General features: G+C 38.3%; 1 pseudogene; it reads right to left on the bottom strand.

Moving 5' to 3' along the window:
* Positions 1-4396: 4396 nt before the first annotated feature.
* Positions 4397-4518, bottom strand: LOC129883869 (5S ribosomal RNA; annotated as a pseudogene).
* Between the last annotated feature and the right edge of the window lie 6368 nt (positions 4519-10886).

Raw genomic sequence — 10886 nt, 5'->3', positions numbered from 1 at the left:
ATATGTGGGTTGTATATGACAACATACAACAACAGATACTCACACTAGTATTTAGATGACCCCATTCGAGGCTTATATGGTAGGCATTGTCAACTCTCCCATTGGTTTGCTTGTCCCCCATACCCCTTTCAGCAAGGGTTGCCATGGTCTCCAAGAATCTTCTTCCGACCTCTGAGGTGATCCGTCAAGTCCTCTAGCCTAGGGCAATCAAAATAAAGGCAGGATTCTCTCATCTTTTATTTCCCCCTTTTCCGAGAGAGATGTTGTCCTTCCAATTTCTGTTGAATTGAGTCTTCCATCTATTTCATAGTAATCATGAAAAGCAAGCCCTATGTGTCACAAGCAGGCATCATAGGTTGTTTGCTTTTTGGTGGGGTGGAGGGCTTTTGTGCATTATAGAATAGGCCATCTACAAAGCCCAGGCCACGCTAAGTAAAGTTAGATCATGTGAGGGTGATTCAGGATAGGCTTAGGACAGCTTAGAGTAGACAGTGCAGCTATGCGAATCGTAGGCATTGACCATTGAGGTTAGCCATTGGTGACAGAGTATTCCTTTGGGTGTCTCCCATGAAGGGAGTGATAAGAGTTGGGGGAGGGGAAAGCTTAGCCCAAGGTATATTTACCCTTTTGAGATATTGAGGACAGTTGGTGAGGTTGCATATGAGTTGGATTTTCCCCTGACCTTCTCAACTATTCACCCAATATTTCATGTTTCGATACTATACCTCTATGTTCCAAATGCGTCCCATGTGACTCAGTATGACCTAGTTGACTTGGATGATCATTTGAGCTATATTGAAGAGCTAGTTGCTATTTTGGACAGATATATCAGACAATTGTGTTTTAGAGACATTCTTATGGTTAAGGTCTGTTGAAGGCATCTTCTAGTCAAGGAGGCTACATGGGAGACCGAGCATGAGATGCGGGCACAATTCCCCATCTTATTTGAGCCTTCAGGTACTTCTTGACTCTTACTTTCGTGGACGGAAGTTCTTTCAGTAGTGGATATTGTAATGACCCTCCAGGTCATTTTTGAATTAAAGCATTCATTCCGCCGTTGGAGCATTCTTGTAGTAATCCCAAGTCAATTATGACTTATTCGTACTACTGTTTGGTTGCCTAGTAGTTCATTTGGATTTTAGGCTCATTTCCATCTTTTGGAGCTTTTATAACTTAAAAAGTTGACTTCCGTCATAACTTTAGGAAAATGACTTCAAAAAAGAATTTTGAATATTTCATCGGCTCTAGAATGAAACAATTAGGCTAGTAGCATGGTTGGTATGAGTACCAAGGCAATCAATATGAGCTTAGGACCATTTGGAACTTTTGCCTTTGAAATTTATCTCATTATTGACTTTGGTCAACATTCATGGAAAATACAGTCGAATGAAAATTCTGACAGCGCGGTTAGTTTTGGAATGTCGACTTTGGTCAAGAAAAATCCTTCGTTCACTTCCCAAGGCTTTTGATCTAATCTGGAGGCCCATTGTGGAATTTTACTCAAAATAGACCTTGGGTGTAGGACCCACTTTCAGTTGTAACGACCTCATATGGAAATTTTGAATGCGCCATTGAGTCCAAAACGTCGAATTTGGTGGGGTAGCATATATCATTTGTGAGCATGAGATTTTGAATGAATTTCGAGGACTCCATCGGAGTATTTGATCTTGGTGAAAACTTAGCTTTTAGTTGATATCTGGTGCAGCCAAAATTGTTATTCGCGATCGCTCTATTCGCGTTCATGGACGTCAATGAAGTTGATCTGCGCGTTCGCAAAGCCTTGGATGCAGTTGCAGAGGTGTGGTACTTTTTCCTCCATGATCAAGGGCCTCTAGCTATGTTCATGAAGGGAAAGATTTTTGGCCTGTGCGTTGGATAACCTTTGTAACCACGTTCACGAAGGTCAATGTCCTGGTCTTTTAATAAAGACCAAGGACGATTTTCATCTCATTCATCGAATTTCTAACATCGATATTTCCTTTATTCTAATGTCAAATTAGGTGATTCAAAGGTCCAAATTCAAGAGAATTTCATGGGGAATCTAGTGGTGAGATCAAAAATTCGAGGGGAACCTTCTTGTGAGGTAAGAATTCATAATTATCTACGTTTTAGTGAATTTCTGAGTGGTATTTTGTTGAATTTCTGGAGATTGTATCTTGATCATATGAACTACTTTTTAGTGATTTTTGAGTCTATATTGTGGGATTTTCTTGCAAGGAACACTATGGTGTAATTCTTTTGGATTGGGAGAGTCTCATATTTTCAAAATTCGCTAATCAAGAAGCTTCCCTTTTTAATTTTTTGTTTAAATTTTGGTGAATTTTCGTTGCATGCTCGTTTTGCATAGTTTTCCAACCCCGTGCTATTTATCAAATTGATTTGTGAGCTTCGGGAGATGTTTAGAACCTATTTTTAGGGGCAATTCCAGAATTTCAGATACGGATCCCACATTTCCTATTTTAGAACTCGAAATTTGTTCGTCTCTGAATTCAATAATTATAGTGTCATAATGAACGTATTAATGTCGTGATTCTATTATTGATAGCATGGCGTGGCATCATTCAGAGGCCTTTCAAGAGGAAAATGCTCTGTCTTTGTGAGTTGGAGAGTGCGTGGTCAGCTTATAGGTAGGCTATGGTTTTCCTCTCGTAAGACCGAGCATGTTTAGGCAATTATACATTGATTTGTATGAGTTTGGTGGGATTGGGTGTCGATCATGCTACCTTATTTCGGATAATTATTGGACTATGTAAACATGACTCCTGTGGTTATTGGTTGTTTCGATCCTATAATGGTAATACATTTGGAAGCATGTTTGGCCTAAGTCTAGGCTTAGACAAGTATTTCCTTACAATTGTGCGATATTGGTGTCGTTAGGCCTTAGATGTTTTTCAACGTCGTTTCGGATGGTTAGCTCCCTATAGACTGATATAGCAGACTTGTGTCTGATAGTCTGAGCCTTAGCTAGGAAGTAACTCAGCTTGTAACCTTACCTCCATAATGCCCTAATCTTGTATCGGTCTTATATCACTCAGTTGTTGATTTTTGGACATTTTCTCGGCAATTTAGGTTTATTTGGTTCAGGCTAGATTGGTTTATTAATGATAGTGAGTTTGGGGGTACTTCATATGATGCATGGTTGGTCGCTGATTCTAATTTGGTCCGATCCCTTAGCTATAGATACCTGATCAAAGTCTGAGGTCTAGGTTACTTATGTTCGATTGTTTAACTACAGAAACTCGGTTAAAGTCCGTGGTCTAACTTACCTCTGTCCAGGCTTTATAGCTATAGATACATGATTAAAGTCCGTGGTCTAGCTTACCCATGCTCGACCTTTAGCTATATTTACCTAGTTAAAGTTCGTGGTTTAGCCTTTTCATGTCGACTTATTAGCTACAGTTACTCGGTTGTAGTCTGTGGTTCAACTTACACATGGTTAAATTCCTGATTTCTTGATGAATTTTTGTTTAAGTCTTTACCTACTCTCAGTTGTGGGTTGAGGTGTTAGAGTTTGGAATTGGTTCAATTCAAGTCTGGGAAATGGTGACATTATTGAAATCCTTCGGTTCCGTTTATTTTCTTTTAGCTATTCTTGCATCTATTAGGCTTATGGGAGTCTGTGCAGGTGGTTACTCTTTATTAGTTCACGAGCGTACCCATCGGGTTTATGGAGTCTGACGGAGTTAGTTAGATTCTTTCTCTTTGGTTGCTTGTACGCTCATGCACAAACCTACATTTACATTTTGTCCTGCCTTTGAATGTGGTCTTTTACTCGCATTTCAATTTGCTTTAGCTTATCTTTCTCAGTTGGCGTATGATGCCTACTGGGTACCTGTTATTTTAGAAATCATACTACACTTTGCATATGTTTTTGTGATGTAGGTCCAAGTACTAGCTACCGGCGTTGATTCGAGCTGGCTGCGATCGTGATCAGAGGTGAGGGTGAGCACACCGCATTCTGGATTTATCCATCTCCTTTTGTACATATATTTTGCCTGTCTTGTGCTTTTTTAGATAGCTATATTTCTGTGGTCTAATTTTAGGACTTGTACTCTTTTATTAGTAGCTTTGTACATGTGACTTCCATGTTCTAAGAGGGATCCTTTTATTTGTATCTATATGTGGTTGCTTCTGCTCGTTCATTGTATGTTCTTGTTATTACTTTACTGTTTTAAGCTAAATTATTGTTCTTCTATTCTGACATCCCATTACTTACAGTTTAGGGATATGGGTCCTCTTACGTACTAGTGGGTCATAGTAGGCACCATGACCTGAGGAATTAGGTATAAGAAAGAGGTGGAGAGGGCAAGGTGAAGCATGAAGACTAGAGAGAAGATGCTAAGGTAAATCTTGGGCTAGGTTGAGTGCCTCTGCACATTATTGCAAAGATTGCAATGGAACGTAACACGAGGACTTCCTGGAAGGGGTTCACCCATCCTAGTACTACTCTCTCGCAAGCACATTTAACTTTGAAATTCCAATGGGATCCAGTGCATTAGTGTTGCTATAATTGCATGAGATGGAAGGATCCAAACTAGCAGCGAAGCAACAACATGAGGTTATGTACCTAGAGTGTTATAAGTTACATTAAGGGAATTATAAAAAGGGTTAAGCAAAGAAAGTAGGATTAGTTGATTACTAATAGATGGCGCACTTGTATCCCACAGTTCTTCAACATAATACCAGTTAATGATAGGCAAACCATGGAATAGCTATACAGGTAATTATGTGAGGGAACTTCAGCACAACTTGGTAGCTGACTCTGATGGGTAAAAAGAAAAACCCAAAAGGCGAGGGTACCAGTTGATGTTATCTAAAGAAGGCAAGAAGTAATATACGAGGTTGAAAATTCCACAACACGACCTTGGCTACAAGACTCACTTTGTACTCCCTGGATAGATAATTCTATATGGAATGTTATCCGCAGATTAACAAGATCAACCCATGTTCCTCCAATCAAACACTACCTGCTCAACTGAGATTGTGTGAAATTGTGGATCAAGAGAAAGGTGGGACTTTATGGAGTTCCCATAACTATTGTCTCAGACAAAAGAGCTTGAGTTACAATTAACTACTGAAGATCATCCCACAAAGAGATTGGGAACACAGACAGGTCTTCGTACAGTATTGTACCCTCAGACTGATGGAAAGACTAAGCTTACTAGCTAAATACTAGAAGATATGTTGCGGGCCTATACAGTTGACTCCAAACGTTGCTCAAACAATTGCCTACTACCTGTCAAGATTACTTATGATATTAACTATCATTCTAGTCTCCGAATGGCCCCGTGTAAGACTTTGTATGAAAGAAAGTGTAGGTCGCCATTAGTTAGTCTGATGTTGGTGAAACACGACTAATAGGCCCAGATATGGTCCAATGGGCTGTGGAGAAGGTAAAGATTATTTAGGAGAGATTATTAGCTATCCAAAGTCGAAAGAAGCTATATGCAGACAATTGGTGTCAACCTTTGGAACTCTGATATTGATTGCTCGGTGAAAGTATGTGTTGTTGTGATAGAACAGAGAAACTCTCTATTTAGTCAGTATAAGATCTTTAGGAGGGTTTTGGTTCTCATTTGAGGATGAATGTTCTAAAAAGGGAAAGGATGTTACACCCCGTACTTTTGTACCTTGGAACGCGTTCTTAAGTCTCTTGAAAGGCTCTTAAGTTTCATGGAAGGATCGTAAGCCTCTTAAGTTTCTTAAGGTTTCCTAAAGTTTCTTAAAGCTTCTACAAGCTTCTTAAGACTTATTAAGAACTCTTAAGCTTCTTAAAAGTTGCCATGTGAGCCGGATAATCTATAACGCTATCAAGCAACTTTAAGGAAAGGAGAATGTGATACCCTATAGTAGAGAAGATTGGAAATAGAGTTATAAGAATCCAGAAGAAGTTGGAGACCGAATGATGAGTCATAGGACACGAATTATTTACATTAGCTACCAACTTGGAAATATTACATAATTAAGCTACTGGAGTACATACCAAGCTTACGTAGCAAGGATTACATAGGTTTGTAAAGTAAGATGAGATTATGAACCCACGAGGGAGAGAAGAGAGTACCACGTGGAAGCATGAGAGAGTGCCATGTGGAAGTAGCTGGGGCAAGGGTGGTGGATCCCATATTCTACGTGGTAGCTTGTGATTGGAGGAAAGGGGTGTGTTAGCCCAATGAGGGCTTGACATGTGTCACCACTTAGGATTTGATATGAGTCACCACTTAGGAGTTGACATGTGCTACCCCATAAAGTAGCCTATATATGCATGTTTGATGACTTTTAGCCCATCATTATCTTTTAGTTCATCTTTATCAAAAGAAAATTCTAGAAAGAAGAAGATAAGAGAAAACTTGAAGCTAGAGAAAGAGAGCTACGGTTTTGGGGAGAAAAAGGTGAGTTTCCCAATTTCTTTCCGTGAATGAATTATATAGGGTATACCAAGATTTTATGAAGATTTTATTAATTTAAATTTATGGTTTCAAGAAGCCCCAAAATGATAGCAAACAACCACAAAGTTTTAGTCGCGCTAAAGGAACTTCCGAGTAGAGTTTTGGCGAGTTTGGCGAGTTTTGGGCAAGGTAAGATTTTCCCTTTCAAATTGGAGTTTATGATGATTTTATTAGGTATATTACATGTCATAAATATGGTTGGAAGCAGAAAAATTGCATAAGGATGCTTGACATTAGAAACAAACTAAATTATAGTGGTTATAGCTAAATCAAAGTCGAGTAGTGGGTTGTCGTTGTGGTGCTGTGGGTGAAGCTGGTTGGGTTGCATGTTGCAGGGATTTAAAGTTTTTTAAAAGGGGTGTGGGTTCTTCTATTTTCAGCCACACGACCTTCCGTTTGGTATGGTTAAAGATTTTGTGAAACAAAGATTAAAATTTTTATTTTTGCATCGTAGTTTTGAGCTAGTTGTTTGGAGTTGTATTGTGTAATGTTGAGGTGGCATACTTGTATATATGCTTCTGGTTGTTGTTGTTGGTATGGTTGTTGAAACTGTGGATGAGTTTAAATCTCGGAAATGTTGAAGTTACAGAGGAAATGCTGTCCGATATTTGGTAGCATCGGAACTAGTAACAAACTAGTCGAGGGTAATGGATAAGGAAATGACTCCTATTAGTACTTGGTTTTAGAAAGGGATATTGCAAAAGTGAAATGCTATTAATCTTAGTATTACTTTCATGTCAAATAGGTTAAGGAGGTATCAAGGCAAGTCAGATTTCGATTAATCTTGAAAAAGGTATGTGAAGCTTTCTCTTGGCATGTGTTAGCCTTAAGTGATTGATATACAAAATGTGGGGATAATTCCATTGATATAACCCCAAGTATGACTCTTAAGTCTTATTCACTTTTCGATGGTAGAATTCCTATACTAGTTGAGTTATTGCATCTCAAGGCTTCTATACGATGGAGAGTAGTAAGTATGTGAAGCTACCTTCTTTCTCTTGGCATGTTTTTGGCATAAGTATGTGGAGTTATCTCCTTTCTCTTGGCATGTATTTGGCATGAGTAAATATAGTTATCCCTATTTCCTCTGGTTATGCTTTTGACATAAGTATGATGCTATTATGCTATAATTATTCATCGAACCATGACGGACCGGGTATGATATATGCATATGATGATTCCATGAGCGAAAGTAGAGAGTATGTAATGCTTATTTTTTCTCTCCTTTTGGCATGTCCTAGATGTACGTAGAAGATAATACAATCTCGGAGGTGACTCCATTCCTAAGTGTTTCTTCCTCATCCTCTAATGTTGGAACTCTTACAATTATTGAGCTATTGCTTCTCAAGTTTTTCTATACATTGGGAAGTAGTAAGTATGTAAAGCTAATATTCCTTTCTTTTTGACATGATCTATATGAAACAAATATATGAAGTGTATACGATTCCCAGGAAGTTCCTCTTGTTAAATCCACTAGGATAGCCAACTTCTTGATTCCCAAAAGATATTTGATGATGACTTTATCGGGAATATGATTCCAAAAGTTCCATTTTGACCTAATCCATAGTGGCAATCAAAAGGTACTTGCTATGACTCTTGTCTTGTTTTTTGAATGATAGCACATTTTGAGTATTCCATCGAGTCTCAAATATGATCTAAAATGCATGTGGTTACTCATTACTTTACTCGTGTATATGGTAACTCTTCTATCACCTAGTCTTTGGCCAGGTACATAATCATGTATAGTTTACTGCATTATCCATCGAGTCCCTCACTAAAGGGCCGGATACGCTATATGAGGAAATGATGATTCAATGACATGAACAACTCATCGAGTCCCTCACTAGAGGGCCGGGTACGTATGTATATATAATATATAGATCGGGATGAATATTTCTCGGTATTACTATATGATATCTTGATCAGACCAAACATTCCTCAGCATTACTATATGACACGTGGATTGGACCGAATGTTCCTCGGCATTACTATATGATATGTGGATTGGGCCGTCGTTCCTCGACATTATTATATGATGTGCGGATCGAGCCATACGTTCCTCGGCATGTGCTTACTATATACATGGATCGAGATGTACGTTCCACAATGCTAATAATATATATGTGCGTATGATGACAAAATAATATAGACGGTACACCGAGTCCCCAAAATGGGTCGGGCATAGTACGTGATGGTAATATGTATGACTTTCTTTTATATGATGCGAATATGGTAAATGGTTAAATGTTATACTTGCCCCCTACATACCTACATCAACTGTAATTTCCTTATGATGTCTATGCTTTACATACTCAATACGTATGTCGTACTGACCCTTCCTTTCTCGGGGGGAATGCGTTCATGCCCGCAGGTAAAGATACACACTTTGGGGATTTGTTAGCGTAGGAGTACCACTCAGTAGTTCAGAAGTGCTCTATTGTGTCGGAGCCTAGTTTTGGTATTAACTCTCAATGTATATATTTATTTGTTCATGGGTACGGTGGGGTCCCTATCCCGCCTTATGTTACTATTCTTACTCTTAAAGGTCTGTGGACATGTATGTGGGTTGTGTATGGGTTATATATGTATGTATGTACAGTGGTGCCTATGATAAGCCTCGCTGGCTTATATGTTATCCTGCTTGTTGATGTGCTATAACTTAAATAAAGGACAAATTTACTTACAGATAGTAGGGATTTATGAGAGTTCCCAGTTCTAGAACTGCCATTGGTTCGGTTCCCACGGTGTTTGGAATGAGGTTTAGGCCGTTTGTGCAATTTATGTGTTTTCCTTTGAAAATCATTGACTTTGGTCAACATTGTGTCAAAATGACATCGGTTGGGAAATCCATTAATTTAAGTTAATCCAGAATGTTTTTTCTAACCAAATTTCATATATGGTTTGGATTCATGGGACTCCGAATGAGTTCAGAGCATCAAAATCAAATTTTGGCTTATGTTGTGAATAGTAACCATTACAACCTATTAATCAAAGTTTAGGACTTGAATTCTTGCTCCTTTCTTATCCAAATTCAGTGATACAAAGGTCTATTCTGTGTATTTTCTAGAGAAGAACATTGTGGTGTTATTGGAATTAGAAATTATGGCTTTGATAGAGGTAGAATTGATGTTTTAGTTGCTGCCTCGAGCAAACCCCTTTTTGGTCTTCTTCTCCAACTTCAAAACCCCATAACTTGAGTTCTAGAGCTCCATTTTAGGTGATTTGAAGCCCAACGTGTTCAAGAAGTTCATGGCTACACATTGGAGTACTTGGGGACTACTGATTAGTCTCCATTAGAGTTAATTTCATGACTTTAGCTATTGTCACTTGCCATTTTTAGAACGGAATTGTGATAAATTTTGGGAAATTATTTCTTGATTATTTTAGGTCCATTTTCTATGATTAAAGAGTCCAAATTATGGGGTTTTCTACAAGGATAATGTGGTGTGATTAGTTTTGTCCGAAGGGGCTTCATTCCAGGTAAATCGTTGTTCAAAACTGCTTTCCATTTTTATGTTTAGCTCAAAAATTCAGAAATTCTTATTACATGATTTTCAACCCCGTCTTGGGTTGTAAATTATTACATGAACTTGGGGTGATGCTTCAGACTAAATTTTTGGGTCAATATCAGAAATTTTGGACATAGGTCCCACGTTTCTAATTTTGGACCCTGAAATTGACCTATCTCTGAAAAATGCAATTTTAGTGTCAAAATATTTGTATTGACGATGATCAACATTTTCATAGCGTGGAGGAAATTTTAGTTGTTTTTGGAGTAGAAAGTTGTCGAGAAGTGGACTTATAGTGCCCTTATAGTTTGTCTTAGTTGTGCCCGTTGGAAGCTGAGATGACATATTTTGGGGTAAAGTGTCATTTATAGAGAAGTTTCTGCCCTTCTATGATATTGAGTCATGTCTTGATTGTTCTCTTTTGGTTAATATTAGCCTTATGATGTCTACTTATCTATTACTCATTGTTGGGCTCGAGGCCATATACAAGGAACGATTGGACACTAGATTAGTTTATTTGCCTTGTTAGTATGGTATGACTTGACGTAATGTTCAGACTGCGTGTACCTTATTTGGATACTAGTAATGGCATGCTTACATTGATTGATCATATTCATTCATTTTGTGGTACGATTATGGATTCTTTATGGATTTTCACTACTATTTTGGAAACGGCTTTCTCAGACTTTTACTACTTTTAAACTAGTTTTTAATGGGAGTCATACCACCTGGATTACTTGGTCACTGAATTTGAAACTTATTATGCATCGAGAATATACTACTTTTTTGCTTCAGGCATTAGAGGCATTTGGGATGTGCTCAGTTTTACTTGCATATAAGGCATGTCGATGCCCTTTGGTTTACTCTTTCTAGCAGGGACGATGTGCTTGGGATTTTACTTGCTGGGTGAGTGGACCCTTTTCATGGTGCT

The sequence above is a fragment of the Solanum dulcamara genome, chromosome 3, assembly GCF_947179165.1.
Source record: "Solanum dulcamara chromosome 3, daSolDulc1.2, whole genome shotgun sequence".
Taxonomy (NCBI): Eukaryota; Viridiplantae; Streptophyta; class Magnoliopsida; order Solanales; family Solanaceae; genus Solanum; species Solanum dulcamara.
The sequence above is the reverse complement of the archived record's forward strand: the minus strand, read 5'-3'. Positions and strand labels throughout refer to the sequence as shown.